Source organism: Ambystoma mexicanum, chromosome 6p (genome assembly GCF_040938575.1).
Source record: "Ambystoma mexicanum isolate Mex_15411 chromosome 6p, UKY_AmexF1_1, whole genome shotgun sequence".
Taxonomy (NCBI): Eukaryota; Metazoa; Chordata; class Amphibia; order Caudata; family Ambystomatidae; genus Ambystoma; species Ambystoma mexicanum.
The window spans coordinates 1544704064-1544729221 of record NC_090935.1 but is presented as its reverse complement, the minus strand read 5'-3'; the positions used below and the strand labels follow the sequence as shown (position 1 = coordinate 1544729221).

The 25158-nt window shown below is 46.2% G+C and overlaps 1 protein-coding gene across 1 annotated transcript in view; it reads left to right on the top strand.

Annotated features, from left to right (window-relative positions):
* The window catches only part of DNAH6 (dynein axonemal heavy chain 6), a 3423448-nt gene that overhangs the window by 1681855 nt on the left and 1716435 nt on the right, over positions 1-25158 (top strand). The window lies entirely within an intron of this gene.

Here is a 25158-nt window from a genome sequence, read left to right as displayed (position 1 = left end):
TTCACGCGGCACGAGTTGTCCCTATGGCAACGCCACGTAAACAACTTTTAAGATCAGTCACTTGAAGCGCGCGCCCTCGCGGCGTCCTTCGAGGATCCACTTCAAGCAGTTGCTAGGTAAGGTAACCTACACATTTCATCACATCGATCCACTCTATTAGAGGTCTGCACACTCCTAGACACACGATAACAACCCAATACGTATGTATTTTTCACAGAACTGTAACGGGACTAGTAACTTGCCCAGCAACACATTTTCGGCGGCTGCATCGCAGCTTTAACGACCTAACTTCGTTCGCACTTCCAGGTTAGTGCATCAATTACATTACCTATGATTAATTATATTTAACATAACCATTCGACTCAGCTAATCTCCCTTTTCCGTTTTTCTTTTTTTCCTTTCCCTTTTTTTTCACTATTCCGTTGACTAACGGATACATTTATCCTTCTGCACACCTCTTACGGTTTGGCACGTATGTATTCATTATGTACTTTTACACATGTTTGAATTTACTCATTACTCAATCAGATTTTTGATGTGCGATTGGCACTGATCTGCATATATTTTATTACCTTTTTTGGGGGCTGTTCCATAATGCAATATACTTTCTGTTTATGATTACTTTTGCCCTTTATATCTGAACGTAATTTACTTTTCATTTGCAAATGCCTGACCTTATTCGAATGTATAACACACCTATGGGGGATATTCATTTTTGTATATTGGATATGTCAACATGGTACCACATTAACCCTTGCACACCATTGCTGCTGTCAATACATAACGTATATATTGTGAAATGTGGGTCACAGATCAGTTCATTTTATGTGTTCGGATCCTATGAGCATACAAAAGAGCTGGCCCTGACGAAGGACTTTGATTCCGAAATGCATAGGCCATAATGAGCTCTTTTAATGCATCTGCTCTGATAAACAGTACAGCTGCCAAGTACTAAAAATATGAATAAAAAGTAAAACATTTTTGCAATAAGTGTTAACTCAGCATTTGAAGATTTATTATTTTGGACCGACTAACATCAAATAGCCACACCACTTAGTGGTGTTCGGGAGTGCAGCCTGCACTGCTGGTTTAACGGCCTTGGTCTTCACCCCAGGCTGGTGGAGGACACATCCCTGCCACAGTCGGGACTCGGAGGTCCAGCAGGGGTGGCCACCACAACAACTGGACCCCAGCAGGAGGAGGACGTGCAGGCATCGACAGGCAGGGCATATGCACAGCAGCAGCAGGCTCAAGGTGGGAGAGATGATGGCTCGGGGCCAACAACATCAGAGGGGCAGGCATCGGCCAGATGGGAGGAGGACCCTGGATTGGGAGTGTCTTTCATGTCGCAGCGGTTGGGCCGGCAAAAAGATTCAGAGCGGCGGCGGGCGGAAGAGGCACGGCTCACAATGGTCAGGACGGAGAACTCCATGCGCAGGGCGTTGAGGCGGGCTGAGTGCCTCGAGGAAATTCACAGGGAGTTGGAGGTGGACTTGGCTTTATCTCTGCGAGACCTCGGGGCCAGGGAACAGGCCCGCCTCCAGGACGTTGAAGAGGAGTTTGATGATGCCCTGGCCCGGGACATCAACAAGTGAGCCGTTGGACTTGCCCACCGCCTTTGTAAATAGTTCTGTAGGTGTAAGTTTCCTTTCAATTTCTTTTCCTTTGGGTCGCATGGACTATGCCCCACCTTTTTGTATATAGTTATTTATTAGGTAGGCTTTTTGGTAGGTTTCATTTGGATTGTTGGGCTCATGGACCCTGGATTTTTACATTATTCATAGTTCTGGACTGGATTTGACTTAATTGATTTTTTATTTTTTTTACCATGGAGCAATGGTTTTCTTATTTTTTAAACTTTGGATTTGGTTTAATGGACCAACGCTTTGGAGCCATTTTTATTTGGATTTAATTGGACTCAGCATTCACATTTCTTTCATTCATTTTGGACATCCAGGCTTTTGTTTATTATTTATTTTCTTGTGTGATTTTCTTTCATTCCTTCAATTTTGTATATATATATTTTTTTCATACTTCATTTGTGTGGTATCCTCTCATTGGTTTCGTGCATGTCACGATGTGGGTTTTCTCATTCACGTGCCCCCATTGTGTGTGTATGACGGACATGTATTGATGTGCATACTTGTCATTTGGGATCTGTCATGACATGGGGATTTCAATATGGAGAGGATGGAATGCTTGGTTGGGTGTTTGAACTGGGGTGGCGTGGGTTGGGATTTGGGTGGCCATAAAGGCCATGCGTGTGGATCGTGATGACGTGTTGGGTGGGGGGACATGAGTCGGGGCCTGCTGGCAGGTGCCTGTCAATGGTGGGTGGGGGACATGAGTCGGGGCCTGCTGGCAGGTGCCCGTCACTGGGGGTGGGTTGAGGGACATGAGTCGGGGCCTGCTGGCAGGTGCCCGTCACTGGGGGTGGGGTGGGGGACATGAGTCTGGTCTCACAAGTGCGCTCACAAGTGCATGGTGCCATGTGGGCTGGCTGCAGGGCATGGCGAGGGTTGTAGGGTAGTCCCCTGTGGTGTGGGCTGCCTGCAGGGCATGGGGAGGGGGGAAACCTCACACCCGGGAGGGCCCACAATGCCAAATCGCATGTGAAACTTCCCGCACACCCCCGAAATACACGTTCCCTGCTCTCCCAAGGCCTATTGCGTGTGAAACTTCCTGCGTACCCCTCAAATACACGTTCCCCACTCGCCCAAGGCCTATCGCATGTGAAACGTCCCGTGCACCCCACTGAAATACACACAGGCACCCCATCCACCCTGGGCATGCCCCACAGGCAGCCCACTCACCCTCCCCATGGTCCAAAGGCAGGCCATCTACCCTGGGCATGCCCCACAGGCAGCCAACGTCACAAGGGGGTTGCTTTTTCTACGCAATTTACCTGGCGCGAGCAGGGTACGTGTATTCCGAGGGGTGCGCGGGGAGTTTTACACGCGATAGGCCTGGTGTGAACGGGGTACGTGTATTCCGAGGGGTGTGTGGGGAGTTTTACATGCATTTTCGCTGGCGCGAGCGGGGTATGTGTATTCAGAGGGGTGCGTGGGGAGTTTTACACACGAGGGGCCTGGCGCGAGCGGGGTATGTGTATTCCGAGGGGTGTGCAGGGAGTTTTACACGCATTTTCGCTGGCGCGAGCGGGGTATTTGTATTCAGAGGGGTGCGCAGGGAGTTTTACACGCGATGGGCCTGGCGCGAGTGGGGTACGTGTATTCTGGAGTGTGCGCAGGGAGTTTAACCTGCGTTTTCGTGGTTGGGGGGGCTGTATGCTGGTCCACTAGCCTTTGCGCCATGTACTGGATGTGTGTGATGTTTTTGGCGCATGGGGCGGGCTTGGGGGCGTAACTGGCGCTGCTGCATGGTCGCTGCGCAACTCTGCGCAACGGCTGCTTATGGATGCTAAAATCCATGAATACGCTGTGCGCCTAAATGGGTTTTGGCGCACGTGGCTGGCGCAGACTGCCGCACGCGCACTCTGTGCGCCAGTCGCGTGCGCCACTTGTGCGCTGGTTTCTATGTATTACCCCCCCCCCCATCATAACAGGCTTGATGAAATCCACAGGAGCTGATCCTGATCCCATAGACTCTCACCAAACATCCCCTGCTCAACCCCAGGTTTTTACGGCTGAGTCGGAAACCCCAGGAAAGGGAAAGGGGTAGTGGATAAAATAATAAACTACAGACACTCCTCACTTCTGGTCTCTTGGATCTGGTATCTGCAGTGAGAAATAAATGACACTAGATTACTGTTCTGTACTGTGATCTTCAGAATAATTACTTTCATATTATGTGTTCTTCTCTTTTACCTGTCTTGTCTCTACTATTAGCTGAGAGGTGTTATGAGATGAATTTTGCTCACTTCCTTGTCTTGAGGATGTTCTTCTCTTGTGAGTTTGCAAGATTATACTAGCTATCCCTAAACAAGACTATTTCCTATTCTTTGAAACTATTGTACACTGTAAAACTTTTATGAGTCTTTTTCTCAACTAGTCAGATGAAGTTGCTTATAAATGCTTCACTGTTGCTGCTGTGTATTTTTAGTTTTGTGTTTTTAATATGCTTCCTGAATAGTACTGGGCCGAGTAGGATTGCTGCCTGATGATCTTCATTTACTTTGATTCGCACCAACTAGAATGCTGTGATTACTTACTGGTAATCTTCATCACTCATAATCCTACTCTTCCTCGTCACAGTACTTACTTCATGAGGCCCCTGCCTCTGACACAGGGCCTTCTTCTATTTCTTTTCTTTTGTATAACTCCTCCCCTTAACTCCAAGTTTTAACATATCCAAGCCGGAGCATGGAACCCTCACCGCAGGGAGGGAGAGAAGGTTCAGCAGTACTGTGACAAGGAAGAGTAGGACTAGGTGTAACGAATATTACCGGTGTGTAATCAGAGCATTACCTCCACATCCCCTCTTCCTCGTCCTAGTACTTAATTCATGAGGCATACCAGTGCAGCAACAGGGAGCGGTCCCAGTGAGGCACAGTGACAGAAATGCAGCAACACAAAGTACAACTTTATTGACTCCAATAATCTCATTCCAACAGACAAAACACCAACGCCAAAAGAACCATCCCCAGAGTGGGAGGCATTCAACCGATAGTGGTTGACAAAGGTGCACTGATACACCCAGGTGACAGCCCTACAAATGTCCTGTAGAGAAACCCCTGTGCATCCGCCCAGGAAGCAGCCAAACCCCTGGTAGAACGACCTTGAATGTGGTCAGGCACAAAGAGACCAGAAGCCACATAAGCCACTGGCGAATGGAAACCACAGAAGCCTTCTGCCCCTCACTAGCGGTGCCAAAAGTCACTAAGAGACTATCAGACTGTCGGAAAGGGGAAGTCCGAGCAATATACTCTGGAACCACCCGCCGAACATCAATGGTATGCCATGCCACCTCGTCTGGCATATGCAAATCCTGATAAAACGCAAGGAGAACCAGATCCTGAGAAGTGCTAAACCGAGACACAAGTTTAGGCAGAAACTTTGGATCACATTGCAAAACCACAGAGTTCGGCAGAACTCTCATAAAGGGCGGTAGACACAACAGAGCCCCAACCTTCCCAAGCTTATGGGCAGACATGATAGCTATCAGGAAAGCAGTCTTCAGAGTAAGGTGCTTGCTATCATTTTTTGACAGGGTGTCAAAGGAACTTCAAGACTAGAGGGAGATCCCAAGGGGTAAGGCCCCTATAGGTACAAGGATGAGAAGCAGAGAGACCCTGAAGAAACTTCCCCGCCAAGAACTCCCCTTCCAGGTTGCCATCAGAGTCCCACAAGAGGATTTTAATGGAGGCCCATTGGGAGTGAAGCGTAGAGATCACCAGGCCCTTGTCAAAACCCTCCTGGAGAAACTGGAGAATAGCCGGTTGACGGTACGTATACTCTCACATAGTCAATATGTAATTGTAATGCTCTTATGATACAATGGCGATGGAGCCAAAAACAACAGCAAACGTACAGCCATCACACATGGCCAGGTATCACTTGGCAAGAAAACCTTCACAACAGTAGCCATAATGTACCACACAGGTGCGACAACCAGTGGAGGGCACTGTACCGCTGTTCTGACTTGAGTGTCGTGTAGAGGGAACGCAGACAAGCGTGGACACAGGATATGCCACCTGTAGAGCTGAAGGCGTAACTTGAGTTTCCAAAAGGGCAATGGCGTAGAAGTCCAACAAAGTACCAAGGGATGATCCGAAGACAGGCGAGGGTCGTGTCGAGATTCAGCAATAGGTAAACAGTTCCAAGCAAAGGTACAAAAGGGTAATCCGAGGGAGTCCAGGTGAGAGTTCCAAGATCAAGGTAAACCAACAGAGTTTATCAAACGTAGCGCTAAACAGGGTCAGAAGACAGCTGAGAAGCGATGAGTGCTCCGTGCATCAGGCTTTATATACTGCGCGCTTCTGTCACGTGGCAAACGCCGCTCTGAATCACGTGAGCAAATGAACGATCGACGCGGAGGTGTTCCGCCGCCCCTTCTGCTGTATGTTCTCCATGGCAACTGCCAATGCAGGAAGGGCTGCAACCGGGCACGTAAATTGTACCTGGTACAGAACTTTCGATCCTTTGGGGTAACCAAATCATCAATCTCGAACCCTGGAGGGAGTCGTGTGGGAACCCGGGGAAGGTGTTGTGGAGATGTTAGCAGTGTTCTGGTGTGCAGAGGATCGTCTAACATAGCCCCCCCCCAACGGCCCACGACCTCGTGGGCAGGACGGGTGATCCCTATGGAACCGGGCTACCAACCGAGGAGCGTTAACATCCGAGGCGGAAACCCAAGAACGCTCCTCCGGTCCATAACCCTTCCAATCCACCAAATACTGGAGCCCACCCCTAAACCAACAGGAACCCAAAATAGCTGACACTTCAAAAACATCAGGGGAGGCCAGGGACACAGGGGCTGCTGGGGCCTGAAGGCGAGAGGAATCAGGGCAAGGCTTGAGGAGAGAGACATGAAAAACAGGATGGATCCGCAAAGAGTTCAGGAGAACCAGACGAAAAGCCACTGGATTCACAACCTGAGAGATCACATACGGGCCAACAAAGCGAGGCAGAAGTTTCCGACAACCAACCAGGCGAAGGTGACGGGAAGACAACCACACCCTGGAACCCACCGCAAGGGGAGGAGCAGCCAAGCGCTTGCTGTCAACACGGGACTTCATAGAGGCCTTTGCTTCAGTAAGATGGACCAAAGTACGAGCATGAACAGCAGACAGATCCCTAAGATCCCTAAGACAGGCCGTGGCCGCAAGATTCAAGGAGACAGAGGCGTCAGGGACAGGCAAGACCTTGGGGTGTTGGCCATAGAGGGCGTAGAAAGGAGAATAACCTGTAGCAGAGTGAGCCGCGTTATTGTATGCAAACTCGGCAATCCATAAAGCACTCAACCAGGAGGACTGCTGCTGCAGGATAAGGCACTGAAGATACTGCTCCATAGATTGATTCGTCCTTTCAGTCTGCCCATCAGTCTCAGGGTGATAGGCCGAAGAATACCTGGTATCGATGCCAAGTAGCTTAGTCAAAGACCTCCAAAAACGAGAGGTGAACTGCGACCCACGATCGGAAATAATGACAGAAGGAAGCCCAAACAACATGAACACAGATTAAAAAAAACAACTCAGCCAGGACCGGGGCCGAAGGGATCCCCTTACAGGGAACAAAACGAGCCATTTTAGTGAATGTGTCCACCACCACCCAGATGGTATCAAAACCCCGTACCTTGGGGAGATCGGTCACGAAATCCATAGTCAGTGTATGCCAAGGTCTTGGGGGTACCGGTAGCGGAAGCAGCAGGCCGATTGGACGACCTCTTTGATGTTTGGCCTGAGCACAGACAGAGCAAGAGTTGACATAGCATTCCATGTCGCGCTTCATAGAGGGCCACCAGCACCAGCGCTTTAGGAGATCCATGGTACGCTCCTGGCCGGGAAGGGCATTAAAGGGGGCATCATGAGACCATTCAAGGGCCAGGTTACGGGTGTCAGGCGTGGGGAGGAACAGGCGATCATGCACGAAAGGCAAACCATCACAATATACGGGATCCCAATCCCGCAATTGGTCAGAATGATTGCTCGTCCATGCTCGCACAGAATCCAACAGTGACAGAGAGGGAGTGCAGAGACAAATCACATGACTCTTACCAAGAACAGTATCGGGGAAGGTTGGCAACGCGACTCCACCCGGAGAGCGTGACAAGGCGTCCGCTTTTCCATGAGTGATTCCAGGACGATGAGTAATGTGAAAATCAAAGGCGGAAAAGAAGAGATGCCACCGGACCTGTCTACTATTGATGCACTTTAAGGAGGCCAGATCCTGTAGATTCCGATGATCGGAGTAGACAGTGATTGGATGCTTAGCCCCCAGGAGATGATGGCGCCAGACACGAAAGGCGTCCATGACAGCCAGAAGTTCCTTCTCCGTTACAGTATAATGGGTCTCAGTATTGGAAAACTTGCGGGCGTGGTATGCCACCGGGTGCAACATGTCTGAGACAACACCGCACCGAGGGCAAAAGAAGAGGCATCCGCCTCGACTATGAATGGAAGATCGGGATTGGGGTGCTGAAGAATCGGTGCAGTGGTGAAAGCGGTTTTCAAAGCCTCAAAGGATTCCTGATGTTCCTTTTGCCACTGATAGGGTACTTGAGGGCTGGTCAGAGCCGTAAGTGGGGCCACAATTGTGGAAAAGGACGAAATAAAACGCCTGTAAAAATTGGCGAAGCCCAAAAAAGCCTGCAAGGCCTTGAGTGTCTGAGGAACTGGCCAATCTAGGATTGCCTAAACCTTGGATTCATTCATGGATAGTGCCCCAGGGGTAATGTGGAAGCCCAGAAACTCAACAGACGTTTTATGGAATTGGCATTTCTCGGGTTTGGCAAATAGCGAATGTTCCCTCAGACGGGATAAGACCTCCCGAACATGCTTTACATGGTCATCAAGATTCCGTGAAAAGATCAAGATGTCGTCCAAATAAACAACCATGTATACGTCCAGAATGTCCCTGAATATGTCATTCATAAAACGCTGGAATGTTGCCGGGGCGTTGCATAGACCGAAGGGCATGACTAGATATTCATACAAGCCGTAACGTGTGCAAAAGGCAGTTTTCCACTCATCGCCCTCACGGACGCGCACTAGATTGTATGCGCCGCGAAGATCCAGCTTGGTGAAAACGGAGGCATGGGATAAGCGGTCCAGAAGAGGGGTGATCAAAGGAATTGGATACCTATCCTTTTTCGTGATGGCGTTAAGGCGCCGGTAATCCACACAGGGACGCAAGTCCCCCTCTTTCTTGGGTACAAAGAAAATGGGACTTGCAGCTGGTGAAGTAGAGGGGCGGATGTGTCCTAGTCGTAGGGCGTTCTGTACATACTGTTTCAGTGCTTGTTCTTCCGAGGGGGACAGAGAATAAATCCTGCCCGAAGGAATGGTAGAATCCGGGATTAGTTCAATCGGGCAGTCATATGGTCTGTGTGGAGGAAGCACCTCGGAAGAACCGCGATCGAAAACTGACTCTAATGCTTTGTACTCAGAGGGAATCCCGGTAACTACCCCTCCGACGGTATGGGAATTCACAACCTCTGATCCACCATCATTCAATGTAAGTTGAGCAAGAGCTCCCAAGGCCCGTGAAGGAGTATCTGTTTCTTGATGGGTTGGGAGACAAAAGTTCTGACAGATATCCGACTCAAAGAGCACCGTGCCTGTTTGCCAATTAATCAGAGGATTGTGTTCACGCAACCATGGTATTCCTAATATGATACCGAACTGAGGTGTGGTGATGAAGTCAAAACTTAGCGTCTCTGTGTGAACATCTTGTATAGTCAATAATAGAGGAGCAGTTTGGTGTCTAACGGGACCAGAGACTAGGGCAGTGCCATCTACGGCCTGAACCGGTTCAGGTCGGGTTTTCACCACTAAAGGTAGATTGAGAGAATGGGCTAAAGCAATGTCTATGTAGTTCCCAGTGGCACCAGAGTCAATGATGATCGTGACTGCGTGAGAGACACCCGTAGAGGGACAAAGAGTGGCCTGTACAAAGATGGGCTGGACACGAGCGAAAGCAGGAGTGGCACCCGGAGATGAGGACTGGAAACTCGACCTGGTCTCCGGATCTAAGGTCGAGCTGTCTGAAAAACCTGGGACTTCTTGGGACGACGAGGGCATTCCTTAACATAATGTCCCATGGTGCCACAATAAAAGCATGCATTATCCACCCTCCTACGTTCTCTCTCGGATGTCTTGATAGGGCTGCGTAAACCTCCCACTTGCAAAGGTTCCTCAGTGCTGGAAGCGGGAGTACTGACAGCTGTAGGATGAGAAAAACCCAACTCAGCCCTGCGGTCTGAACGACGTGCATCTACCTGCAGGGCAAGATCCACTAGTTCCTGATACTGAGTGGGCACGGAAGGAATCACTGCTAAGGCATCTTTCATTGGATTATTCAACCCCCTATAGAATATGACCGCCCGCTTGCTTTCTGGCCATGATGTCTCGGCTACCAATTGGTTGAAGCGGGTGATGTAATCTATCAAGGTCCCTTTACCCTGGGTTAGCTCTAACAACTCCAGATCCCTAGACTGTGCCTTGTGTCGGGTGTCGAAGACTCGAGACATCTCTATAACTAACAAATCAAAATCATAGAGAACCGGGCTATTGTTCTCCAGTAAAGGATTAGCCCAAGCGACAGCCGTTCCAGCCAGGTGGGAAAGTGCAAAGGCCGCTTTAGCAGTGGAATTAGGAAAGGCCAGAGCTCTACACAGGAAGTGTAACTTGCACTGATTGATGAAGGTCCTGAACTTCTTGGGGTCGCCTTGATAACGTTCAGGAGCGGCCAAAGGAGAAGGGGTTGGGAGGACCACCGGGGTTGGAGCTTGGGTACTTGTCAACGGAGGAGGTGTAGTTGAAGTGGCAGCATCCCCGAATTCAGAGTCTGCAGGGAGGGAATGCTGGACACTCTGTATGGAATCTAGCCTTTGGTGAATTACTGTGTTAGCGGTGGCCATATCTGCCCTTAATACCGTAATTGCCTGAACTAAAGCAGCTATGGGTTCTTCCGTGGACCCCTGCATTATCTAACATGACTATACAGCTTCTCAGTCTGTTCTGACTTGAGTGTCGTGTAGACCGTTGAGACCTCCGTCCCCAAGGGACGCACAGGGGAACCAAAAGAACCCTGCTGTGCGACCTTTGGGGCCACAGGTGGGAGATGTTACTTCCCGGATCCACGGAACCTCTGGAACACCGATGCTGCTGCAAAAAGAACGAGGTTAAGTACCAGGCAAATACAATATAGCACAAGAACCAAAGGATCTGAATAATCTTACCTATCCGGTGTTTGGAAAACCCGGGAAACCTAGGAGGGAGGTTCGAGACTCAGATGAGAGGCGGTCCCCAGAACAAGAGGGAACGCAGACAAGCGTGGACACAGGATATGCCACCTGTAGAGCTGAAGGCGTAACTTGAGTTTCCAAAAGGGCAATGGCGTAGAAGTCCAACAAAATACCAAGGGATGATCCGAAGACAGGTGAGGGTCGTGTCGAGATTCAGCAATAGGTAAACAGTTCCAAGCAAAGGTACAAAAGGGTAATCCGAGGGAGTCCAGGTGAGAGTTCCAAGATCAAGGTAAACCAACAGAGTTTATCAAACGTAGCGCCAAACAGGGTCAGAAGACAGCTGAGAAGCGATGAGTGCTCCGTGCATCAGGCTTTATATACTGCGCGCTTCTGGGTCATGTGACGTCCACCAAGGTCACGTGGCAAACGCCGCTCTGAATCACGTGAGCAAATGAACGCTTGACGCGGAGGTGTTCCGCCGCCCCTTCTGCTGTATGTTCTCCATGGCAACTGCCAATGCAGGAAGGGCTGCAACCGGGCACGTAAATTGTACCTGGTACGGAACTTTTGATCCTTTGGGGTAACCAAATCACGTGAGTCTCGAACCCTGGAGGGAATCGTGTGGGAACCCGGGGAAGGTGTTGTGGAGATGTTAGCAGTGTTCTGGTGTGCAGAGGATCGTCTAACAACCGCATACATTACAAAGTAATGCTAATGGTGTGAATGCAATGATACTTCCATAATTCCCAAGCAGAGAGTACCTGGAAATCTTGCAAATCCCTACTTAATAGTCTTCAAGGCAAAATATAGTGATTGATGTACAAAACTTCTATACCTTACTCCCCAACAGGACCCAATACCACCGTAAAGGCACAAATAAAGAATTACCTTCCACACTTTCGCCCTAAAGCAAGTTACCATACAGCACGCATTCAAGAAATACATTAAACTGTGTGTTGGATAATTTTATCCCCAGTGAACCCAATGAGTACACTCAGACAAACAATACGTGTACACAAATGACAGTAGCACTATTTTACACATGATACTTAAAAGGAAAAGTACTGAGTATGAGGGTACAAAACTATCCTCAGTAACCTCTGAAACCAGCAAGTAAGCAAATGAGTCACCGCCTCTCTAAGAATACGCATGCAAATGCTATTTTTTTATAATTAGTTTAAAGTGCAATTTGGTTAATCAAAACCTTATACACTATAACAAGTTTACATCATACGATTAATACTACAAATCCCAATAGACTTCATAGTAAATAAAAAAAACAAATAGATGCCAAAAAGAGCATAAAACCATTTCAATTTCCAATTATTATGTTGCACACAAATATGTGTTCATTCATATTAAAATTTGAGATTAAAATATCTTCTTTCTTTAAAAATGTCGTCTACAGAATACATAATTCATCATAAGATTAGGTTACCTAGATAAAAAATAGTAAACAAGAAATATAAACAGATACCTTAAAACCACATTACTAATCAGTAAGCATAGCTCCTTCCATATAAAAAAGGCCGCCCCAATATATACCTTGATCTCTCCATCAAATATGGTCAACCAAAACTAGTCCGATTGGCTCATATTTAAGTCGCTCACTAGGTTTCCATACCCTTTATGATACCATTTGTACAATTCACTACACATGGTGAGGATATGTCATGCAATTTCCACTTCTATTTTACAGAATCTACACAATCTTCCCCCCCAAGGGATTTTCATGCAAGTTGCTGTATATTCTTTGCATCAGAGTATATTAAGACGAAGTTGCAGAGTAAATCTTAACATTTCTCTATTTCCTCTTTTTGTTAAATAACCTCTAGGTGTACCTGGCAAAATTCTCTGCAAAGCATATGCCCTATGACGTTTCTTTGTGTATAGATATGTCAAGTTTTTACTTGTCCCACACAATTGCCTTGTTCTTAAGTTTTCTGAGGAAGTTATCAGCCTCTTCTTTTACTATTGGAGCAGTCAAACTGAGCTCCTTGAGGAATGTCAGTACTGTATCTTGGAGACTTACCATATAGGAGTTCCTATCCCCTTTCCCATTCATATTTTTACCAATGAGACTGATTAAGTTCTCTTCCTCCCCTTCCCGCAGTTCACGCTTATAAAAAAAAGTTTACAGCACCTCATTTTCCACAGAGTTTCTAACGATATAAGGCCTAATTCACATCTTATCACCTCGATTGGAATACACCCTGGGAGGCCCAACACGGGTCTCCACAATTTTCCTTCTAATAATCCTAACTTAGTCAGGTATTTCCCCTCAGTGGTTTCCAATACATAGAGTACTGCAGGAATAATGCAACTGTTATATACCTCTAGGTAACCTTCAATTGAGTGTCCTCGCCTGCTAGTCATATATCTACGTATCACATTCCCCTTCTTCATAACCTTGGACTCAATCATTTCACAGAAATAATTCCTTGAAGGGTCGTTCATGATGGGGATACCTAAATATGGGTATATATCAACTACCTCTAATTTAATAGAGTTGATCTACCATTTAAGAGCTTTTTTCCCTCGTCTCTTTTTTGGTTGCCCATAATATCATAACCTTTATTTTATTTATATTAACATTAAGGTTATTTTCCTCAGAATATGAATATAGTTCGTCCAACTTTCTTTGTAGGACTACTGGTGTTTTATCCATTGAAATTGTATCATCCGCATACATTAAACCACAAATACCTTTGCCTCCTACCTTTGGCGGATGGTTATTAATAGCATCATATCTCTTCCATACATCCGAAACATATAGGTTATATAGTATGGGTGATGTAACACATCCCTGCTTGAGGCCTACATTCGTTTTAATAGCTGGAGATATTTTCCCACCTTTCCCTAGGCAGATTTCAACCGTTGTTTCTCTATACATCTCTTTCAGGAAGTGTAATATTCTGGGGCAAAAATTTCGGGACCTACGTTTTTCCCAGAGGAGATCCGTATCCACACTATCAAAGGCTTTAGAATAGTCCACAAAGCACACATACATTCTTGCCCCTTTTTGGTCCTTAATATCGGAGATAATATGATTTACCATCGTTAAGTTATCCAGTGTGCTGTAATCTCTTCTGAAACCTGTTTGCTGAATGGGGAGTAATCCCTCTAATTTGCTCCATTTATTAATCCTATCCACCAAAAGGAAGCAGAAGATCTTGCAGCTACTATCTGCCATGGCAAGCAGGCGATAATTATCGGGGATCTTTCTATTTCCCTTTTTAAAAATAGGGACAACTATTGCTTTCCTCCAGTTATCAGGAATGATACCCTTTGCCCAAATCTCCTTGAAAAATAAGTAGAGGAGCTCTGTCAATTTGTTTGGGTTTTCTTTAATTACGATGCTAGCCCAACCCATCGGGCCCGGTGCTCAAAAAGATTTCATTTTATTAATAACATGTAATATATCCAGGTGATCAAATGGAAAAATCGAACTCCCATAGGTCCAATCTTTCATGTATATCTCATTTGTTCTTTCTTGTCTAAAGAAGAGCATCGAGATATACTGCAACCAAGTTTCCTACCCCACATCATCATTATTTTCCCTATTATCTTCATCTAACAGAAATTGACGATAAGGTACCAGAATTTTTTTTGAATCATGTGTCTTACATAGTACGTATATACTTTTCCAATTTGCATTGTTGATATTATATTCATGATTTTTTAACCAATTTTTATATCTGGTCCTGATGTTAATTAGTCTAGTTCTTATTTCTTCATCACTACCCTGATATTTTGCTTTGGTGGTTCTAATTTCATCTTTCATCTCTTTTCCTTTTCTGAATTTGATGGTCATATCTATTGATATGCATTTTTCCCGGTTTATTCTTAATGTTTAATTTACTATTAGCTTTTTGTATGAACCCCAAGAGGTTTTCAATCCCTTTTAATCCATTAATACGATTTTATTACCATCTAAGGGCATTCTATCAAAAGGTCTGCTGAATATATCAAGATTCTTCTCGGACCACGTGATCCTATTTCCTCCAAACGAGTGATGTATATTAATTTCCCTTCCTACCCCCCACCCACTTTGACTAGATCTAACAAAACTTCCCTTGAGTACCTTATGATCACTAAGGGTGGTAACTACATGTTCGAAGGTTTTAACACAAGCAATACAAATGCTATACATATGGAAATATCACTACGTAAATCCATAGTGATACACCACCACTTCAGAATGTACGCAGATGTGAAAGTAGCAACATGAACGCACAAGCTTGTAAACTTACCCTACAATACTGGGACGCTGTCCGGTCATTTGGTCGACAGAAAATTGGTCGACAGACAAATGGTCGACACAATTTGGTCGAAAGACAAATGGTCGAATTTTTATTTTTATTTTTATATAAATTTTTCAGGTTTTCATTTAGCAAAAAAAGGGGGTGGGGGGGGACCCCCCCAGAAAATTAGAAAAAAAAATGTGAAACTACCAACAAAAAAAAAATTCGACCATTTGTCTTTCGACCAAATTGTGTCGACCAGTTGTCCTGTCGACCTTTTTTGTTCGACCAAATGACCGGTAACCTACTGGGACACTGTAAACAGGAGGAATACGCCACCTAGTATGTACCTTACACCATAATAGTACAATGTTATGTGCAGCATTACAACCCCCAACTCAACCTTCACCAACCACTGTGCTGCAAACATATCCTCAAACTCTTCCAAAGTATGAGCAGTTACAGTATGCCAGCAGGTACGTAAGTACCGTCACAATTCTGCAGAAGCACAGTACAATGGCGCCATACTTGCAAAAATATAATGCTTACCTCTGGTGCCCTGCAGGAGTGCTTGGTGTGGATTGTTCTAACGCGTTACCCCCTCAGTCGGGTTAACTGTGCACTGAAGAATACCCCAGCCACTCTCTTGCCCAGCAGTCTATCAGTGGCTTAACCTCCAGAGGGCCGTGAGGCTGGGAGGGACCTGGATCAACTTGTTTCCTGTGGAAAATGGTCTTTGGGGGGTCTGGATAACCTAAAGGTAAGTGTATGTATTTAGTATTGTTTTCTATTGCTTTCTCTCACTCCTCCCGTCTCACCCCTTCCCTGACATAGCTGGCTGTTTGGCACGTTGCAGCATTTGATCACTGCAATCAACTGAGGACTGAAGGTCAAGGTTAGGTGGTAGGTATCCGACTCCAGTTACTTCACTGAAGACTAGTGGTCCAGACCAGCTACAATGCACTGGATACGGATGATGAGCAGGTAAATTCTAGTGAGGACTTATTCTAGATCTTGGCCGCTTCTCAATGTGAAACATAGCTTGTATGTACAATGTCTTTGTTGGAGCGTTCAATATTAATAGTCTCTTGATTTTGACACTGCTAGGCGAAACACCAGCATGCTGTCTGGACTCAGAGTGGAGCAAAGAAGCTGGAACTTGTATGCAAGTGAGTTTAAGTTAAACGGGGTACGGGACCTGGGAAATATGTGGTATTTCAGTCTCTTACTGTTGTTTTCTGATTTCACGTTCACAGGAGCTGTGATTACTGTGGACGGCAGACGAAGGACCGGACACACCAGGTTACCAGGATGGGATGCCACAAGTCTACCGAGGTGAAGGTAAGGATCAAGACCAAACACAAAGCGGAAGCCCACCGGGGCAAGTAGTTCTTCCATTGCGAGTGAAAATGCTACAAATTCGCGTATGTGCCGATCGCACATAGAAAATAAACAGGAGCGGTAAGGGTAACACTGCTCTGTTAGGAAGCAGACGAAACACTAAGGGCAGGGTGTGGCCCGGGCATGGTTTCATAGCCGCGGACCGCACCCTGTCAGCACTAGAGCACCAAGGATGTCAGATCCATGTAACTATCCAGTGCCATGTTGAGGTCCACAGTTGGTTTCTCTTTGGCAGCCATGTTGGGATGGGTTGCCGCCTTGCTCCATGTATGCCTCCCCCAGCCAGCCATCCCACAAACCCATTCTCTCCCTACACTGTCATGGGGGGAGATCCTCCTGGCCCTGACCCATCTGCCTTGTAACTGCACTGCAATCCTGACAGCACTCCCCTATAAAGCACCCCCAAGGAGGACAGAGCCAGGTCCTGGCTTTGTGGAATGAATATGGTGGTAAAGGGCTAACAAACAGGGTGCATGAATGTTTTCTACTGGTTCCCATGTCCAATCTAAAGCACTGCACCCCTTCCAACCTACCAGGTAATGTCATTTTCAGCTAATAATCTTGGAATCTAATATGTCCCGTACCTCGTACTATTTCTCCCCATTTACAATTTCTACTAGAGGAGGATTAGACATTGAGTTTCGTGTGGCGGGGCTGTACTGGTTTCAGTAACTATGCATGGAAGACAGGGTGGATCTTCAACGAAGGGGGTAGCCTCAGTTTAAGTACACCAGGGTTAATGATGGCTGTTATGAGGTAGGCACCAACGAATTTAGGATGAAACCTTTTGGGGCCTTTTAACCGAATGTTTGGTGGAGAGCCAGACTTGGCTGCCGACTTCATAAACTGGTGCATTTCTTCTTTTGTTATCGGCAAAATGTTTCTGAGTAGCTTTGGCATTGTACAGGGTTCTGGTGGCTTTGCGTAAAGTTTCTCTGATACTAGTATGCAGAGATGTTGCAGCTGACATTTCCAAAGCGGTAGTGGGATCAAGAGCTGTGGTACATGGATCCCTTCCATGTAAAAAGTGGAAGAGTGAAAAACCTGTGGCACTGTGAATACTGTTGTTGTATGCATATTACACTGCCCACCGCAGAATAACCCAACTGTTCACCTGGGTAAACATGCAACGCAGGTATTGCTGGAGCGTTTGGTTAGTTCTCTCCATCTCGGTTTGTGGGTGATGGCTGGTGGATAGTCTGATTTCAATTTGAGCCTTATCACAACAACTTCTTCAACATTTGGATATGAATTTACTCCCTGGGTCAGAGATGCTTACAGATTGAAACCCATGTAATCGTACAATGTTTGTTAGGAAAACTTGAACAACAGTCCTTGCATTTGGTAAGCCTTTCAACGCGATGAAATGCACCATCTTGGTTAGGAGGTCTACTATTATCAGGAACCCGTTTGAAGGAGATGAATGGGTAATAACGTCCAGTGATATTATATGCCATGGAGCAGGTGGTAAGGAGAATGGTCTAAGTAATCCTGATGGTTTAGTTTTAGAAGTCTTGTTGCAGGCACACACATCACAAGTCTTTACATATTGGATAACGTTCTTTTGCCACTTAGGCTACCAAATCTTTCGCTGAATTTGCACTAGAGTTTTGGTGATTGAAGGATGGGCAGCGGTTAAAGCATTGTGGTAGTTGTGTAAAACTTTGTCTTGCATGTTCGGCTACAGTAAGTACAGGCACCCTCGATTGTACAGTACGCCATCTTCTATGGTTCGTTGAGGGTCTTGGGACACCCAAACCTGTAACTGTTCTGGTGTTAGATATTGCCTAATTTCAATGCACAGCTGATCTAAAGGAGGCAACGTTCAACTTGTCAATCCCAACAATTTGCTTCCTGGGATAATAGCCATGAGGTCTAGAACTGCATAAACATCTGTTCCCTCCCCATTCCATCCGATGCGGGATAGGGCATCCGCCTTTCCGTTTTTGACTCCTGGACGGAAGGTTGTGAGAAAGTCATATTCCGAAGAGAACTGGGCCCATCTAAGCTGACAGGGACTTTGCACCTGTGCTGTTCACAGATATTGTAGATTGCGATGCTCGGTGTAGACAGTAACTGCATGTTTTGCGCCTAACAGCTGATGATGCCATTCTTTGAAAGCATCTTTAATGGCAAGCAACTCTTTGTCACTTATTGTGTAGGTCAGTTCCGCAGGGGAGAATTTCTTGGACCAAAACGCCACAGAATGTAATTGATTGGTGGTCGGATCTTGTTGGGACAAAACAGCTCCCATCGCCACGCTCGATGCATCAGCTTCAACGATGAATGGAAGTTCAGGATCTCGGTGTTTCAAAATCGGCGCCAAGGTAAACTGTGCCTTGAGTTATTTAAACCCTTGTTCAGCTTCATCGGTTCACATGAAGGTCTTGTGCCTTTTCAATAACGCCGTAATGGTGTGTTCAACATTCGAAAAGTGGGGTATGAATCGGCTGTAAAAGTTAGCGAAATCTGAGAAAATTTGCATGTTTTTCACAGATGGAGGCGAGGGCCTTTTTAAGATTGCTTCCACCTTGCGATTGTCCATTTGGATGCCATGCAGTGTTAAGAAGATTCCTAAGTACTCCACTGTGCTCACGTGAAAGAAGCATTTCTCCAACTTTGCATACAAACAGTGTTCGCAGAGTTTTCTTAGAACAGCTTTAACGTGAAGCACATGTTCTTCTTCAGTGGCTGAGTAGATCAATATATCATCGATATACACCAGGACACATACATCCAGGAGTTCTCGTATAACGTCCGTCATAAACAACTGGAAGGCAGCTGGTGCATTACACTGGCCAAAGGACATGACTGTATATTCGAATAACCCAAATTTGGTGCGAAAAGCAGTTTTCCACTCATCCCCCTCCTTTATGCGGACTAAGTGGTAAGCCCTGCGCAAATTCAATTTGCTGTATATCTTCACCTGTTAAACTTGGTCCAACAAAACGGGACTCAAGGGTAGCGGGTACCTATTCTTCACGGTTATCTTATTGAGTCCCCTATAATCGATGCAAGTTCTGAGGTCCCCTTCCTTCTTTGGTGTGAAAAAGACAGCAGAAGAAGCTGAGGACTTGGAGGGTCGCATAAATCTGTTTGCCAAGAACTGGTCCAAGTACTGCCACAAGTGCTGGTTTTCTTTTTGTGTAAGAGCAGAAATCCGGCTACATGGAACCTGCAAGCCTGGTATCAAATCGATTTGGCAATCATATGACCATTGAAGAGGAAGGGTATTGGTTTGTTCTTTTTGAAACACGTCTTCAAATTCCTTGTATATGGCAGGTCGTTTTTTCTCTTAATTGGGCTGTATCACGGCGCCCAACTTTTGTGTTCTAGATGCTGGCTCCTTCACCATAACCAGTACAAATGGGTAACAGGTGCGAAGGCACTCGGATGGAAAGATTACTCTGTGTTTTCCAGTTAATAACAGGATTGTGGTACTCCAACCAAGGCATGCCAGGTATAAGTTGGAATTGTGGGGCATTAATCAGGTTGAATGTTATACGCTCTCGGTGGCCGTCTCTGCACAATAGTTCGACCTCTTCCGTACACTACGTTACTGGCCCAGATGACAATGGTAAACCATCTACCGAGACTATGTTGTCCACCTTCTTCCTTTGGTGCCCCGGTATGCCGATTCTCTGCTCCACTTTCGTATCTATGTAATTACTAATTGCACTGCAATCGATAAAGACTTCCAAGGCATATATCTTTTGGGGTTGTTCTAGTCCGATAAGGATGACAGGTACTGTAAGGTGTGAGACCGTGGTTGCTTTCTGCTCCCTGGACAAGGCGATTCCTACTCTTAACGAGTCTTGGAGTTGTCCGACCGTGGAGTAAGACCTTTTGGGGTTCACTGGAGCACCTCAGCTGCTCCCAAGGGCTGTTTGCTTGGTTTCTGTGTACAGTCCTTCAGAAAGTGACCTGCTTTTCCACAATATAAGCACAACTGGTCCTGCCGATGTCGCTCTCTTTCCTTCTTGGCTAGTGGCCCCCTCACACTACCCAACTGCATGGGCTCCAGGGCAATCGCCTGAGTACAGGGTTGCGTTTTGCTTGTTCAGATGTATAAGGGACTATTCTCCGACTGGACATGCTCTGCCTTTCTCTCCTGTAATCAATGATTTAGCTGTACTACTAAATCTATGTATTCTAAACATTGTTCCGGCATATTGACCACTTGCACCAACACATCTTTAAGTTCCCCACGCAGACCCCAGTAGAAAATGGTGCTTCTTTTTTGCTCGGGCCAATTGGTTTGAGCCATGAGTCGCTTAAATGCAGTGAAGTATAGTAGCAATTGCTGTGGTGCCTGCCGTAAGGCCAACAACTCCCCATGTAATGCTTGCCCACTGGCTTCTGCAAACAAATACTTTGTCTAACTCCCATTGGAAATCACCAAAAATATGCAGGATGGGGTCATCTCGATTCACTAAATGCACTTACCAAATAGCGGCATGCCCACCCAAATATGATAACACTAAAGCCACCTTCATTTGCTCCGTAGGAAAAGCCCCTGGCCGACACAAATAATGTAATCTACACTGGTTCATAAAAATAGCATACCTTTGTGGGTGCCCTAGATATCGTTCAGGAGGGGCCAGGGGAATGGTAGGTGGAGTGGTTATAGGGATACGGCGCACCCCAGCTATGGTCCCATCAGATGAATGAGGTAGTGGCACATGGCCTGCTTCCTCTACCAATAGGCGTTTGGCCAAGTCATCGGTTCTTTCTCTATTAAGTACTGCTTCCCTTCGCACTGAGTTTGTTTCTGAACGGGCTGCGAGCACCTCTGTTCACAAGTCCCCCAAAAGGGCTGCTATTTGTTCTACCCCTGATTCCATGACACTCGGGCACGGCTGGTGACATGGGCTTAGCGTTCTGCAACGCTTACCTCTGGTGCCATACAGGAGTGCCTGGTCCGGACTGTTCTGACGCGTTGCCCCCTCACTCGGGTTACCTCTGCACTCAGAACACCCCACCAACTATCTTCCCCAGCGGTCTGTTGGTGGCTTAACCTCCAGAGGAGGGTGAGGCTGGGAGGGACCTGTATGAACTTGGTTCCTCTGGAAAATGGTGTTCGGGGGGTTTGGGTAACCTAAAAATACGTGTATGTAGGTAATATTGGTTTCTATTGCTTTCTCTCACCTCCCGTCTCTCCCCTTCCCTAATGTACATGGATGGCAGGCACGTCGCGGATTTAGCTCACCGTAACAAACTGACTACTGAAGGGCAAGGTTAGCTGGTAGGCATTCAACTCCAGTTACTTCACTGAAGACTAGTTGGCCAGACCGGCTATGACACACTGTATTCGGATGATAAGCTGATAAGTTCTGTTGAGGCGTTAATCTAGATCTTGATCGCTTCGCAATGTAAAATGTAATTTGTATGTGCAATGTCTTTGTAGATGCGTTTAAAATTAATAGTCTCTTAATTTCTTCACTTCTAGGCCAAACACCGGCAAGCTGTCTGTACTCAGAGCGGAGGGAAGAAGCTGGAATATGTATGCAAGTGAGTCCAAGTTAGACCGAGTATGGGAACTGGGAGGTACTTGGTATTTCAGTCTCTTAGTATTGTCATTTTCTGATTTCTAGTTCCCAGGAGCTGTGATTACTTTAGACGGCAGACGAAGGACCGGAGACACCGGGTTACCAGGATGGGACGCCACAAGTGTTCCGAGGTCAAGGAAAGGATAAAGGCCGAACACCAAGCAGTAGGCCGCCGGGGCAAGTAGTTCTTCAATTCCGGGTGAAAATGCTGCAATCTTGCGCAGGTGCCGATCGCACGTACAAAAGAAACAGGAGCAGGAAACGTAACACTGCTCTGTTAGAAAGCAAAGGAAACGCTAAGCGCAGGGTGTGGTCCGGGGCGTGGTTTTATAGCTGTGGACCGCGCCTTGTCAGCAATACACCACTAAGGATGTCAGATCCATGTATCTATCTGGTGCCATCTTGAGTTCCACAGTGGGTTCCTCTTTGGCAGCCATGTTGGGATGGGTTGCTGCCTTGTTCCATATATGCCTGTGGCAGCCAGCCATCCCACATACCCATCGGCTCCCTACACTGTCATGGGGGAGATCCTCCTGGCCCTGACCCATCTGGCTTGTACCCACACTGGAATTGTGACAAAAACACCAGAAGCAACCAAATGCATAAAGAAACAGTGCTGAAAAAAGGAAGCCGGTAAACATTCACAAAACACCAACTGCTATACAACGCCACCCATCCTACGCCCCCATGTATATGCCAGAAATCGTAAACCATTACATTTCCTCCACTTCAAGAGCACACCTTAAAAGTTGCTGTTACCACTGCAAACGTTACTGTAAATCATTGCGCACCATAGCAGCGACGACATTTGCAAGGTTTATTATTTTTTTTAATGCAGCATGGAGTTTTTTTCTCCCACAGACTCAATGATTATGCAAAGAAATACAGGCGCTGCACACATTGCACAGTACAATGGGTCAAAGTATAGTACATATGAGGTAGTTGTAAGGGTCCACAACCTGAACAAATATATACAAGGTTGTCGACTACAAAGTAACAAAATACCTGCTCTAACATATTCTGGTCTCGATCCCCGCAGACAATGCAGCAAAGAGTACAACAACATTTCACATTCCATATACAAACACCACCACAGGTCCTCCCCCATCCAAGCAGTAAGTATGAAGTTTGTGCTATCATACGTCTGTACAATGTGCACAGTGCAATGTGTGCACTTCTACAATGCACATACCAATGCCACAATTTGCAATGTACACCTATAAAACACTGCACAGCTTCTGCCTACACCCTACACGCTTCACTACACCCAGTGAACAGGCTCCAGCCATGCATTCAATATTGTAGACCCTGCCCACAACTAACTACAGTCCCAAACATGTTCATGCTGCAAGACCGCAAACTGCATACAATGGCCCAGTCACCCACGTACACTGATCCAGGGCACACACAGTCTGCCTTCGTCCACCATTGCCTCATAACACACATATATTTGTTCCTTAGGGACAGAAAATGCAAATTTTATGTATTTTGCCATCTGTGCATGCAGTGCAGTATGTGAACGACAGCAACATTTCTGCTTATACGTTGTACTACCTTCACCGTCCTAAAACTACCAACATTCGGAAATGCATGGTACAATGGAAACACGTTGCCGCCTGATTCCTTTTTTATTGCCCTGCATCATCTCCGGAAAGCGAAACCTAACATACCTCTCATTCAACAGGACTAATGCTCATTGTAAAACAGCCTTGAGTGGGAAGCATGATTAGCGCCAAGGGAAGAAAATGTATGAAATTGTACAACAAAAAGAAAGATAGCTTACACTGCAGTTGCTCTGCACATGTGCTCCAGAGGTAGTCTGCAGCGATTGAAATCGCTGTACACTGCAATTTGTGGTGCACTCAATACAAGCATGGTAATTGCCGAAATTATGTAAGTACAACTTTACATTACACGTTTATTAGCGTTAAAATGTATGTGACTGCAGTTCTGTATGCATAATTATGAAATTTCTATACTGCACACTTTCTCTGTGTGCATTGTACAGAGCTTTGTGATGGCAGTATTCACAAGCCGCTAGAGTGCCATGTCTACACCATTCCCCGTGCATTGCAACTGTAATTGCACTTTATTTTCTTGCCATTCTTCCCCAGCCACAAAAGGCAAGACGAAAAGGCAATGCATTTCATGCTGTGAAACACCCCTTCTGCTCACTCGTGCAATGCTACATTCCCTGTTTTGCCTTCACTATGCCCTTTCTCACAATCAGCAGTTCTACCCACCCTCATTGTTGTCAAAGTAATAATGGCCAGAGGTGCACGCAGTGGTCAACCAGCACACAAACGTGAACAGGTTACATTTCAATGTTGTCATTTTCAGCAAAACAGCTCCTGCATTCTCATGCAATCCACGGGGACCGCCATGAGGTTTTTATTTTTTCCTTTTTTCCTTTGGACACACACAGAGACATTGTGGCGTAGGTCTGACAACACTCGCTAGCACTGTGATTGTTTGTAAAAATGAAACACATGCAAGGAGCGTCTGGTGGGAACGTTTGAAAGATAATTTGCTTGTGTGGGGCCGTACAAAGACAGTATCACGTACACAACAGAGAGCAAAGTAGTGGGTTCACATATGACTCTACTCAATAACGCTCACTACATGTTCATTGAGCCAAGCACTTATGACAACATCCTTCCCAAAAACTCTTGTCCTATACGCTGACAGTAGTAACACCTACTTACATCTATTCTTATTCCTATTTCTTCTTAGATATCTGGCACCTTATTGCACATGCCACACCTTCCACATTCCAACAGATGGGTGGTGGACCAAGCATATCACGATTACGATAAACAATGTGTTTTCCGTTGTTGTTATCTGGGCCGACCGATAGGGCCTTGTTTGTCCATTTGCAGTTCTGGCCATACAAACCAACCTGCATACGTTTTGGATCTAAGGCATCACAAAGGCAGCAACTGGTACCTTCTTCATCTTGCAAATAAAATGCCTTTTCCCCCACGGGCCACCAAGGCCTGTACATTATTCCATTTTCTACTTTGCTAGACACCAACGAAAGGACAGAACTGCACAGACAGCATTGCACACTGGAATTTGTTTGTAAAATAAAAGAG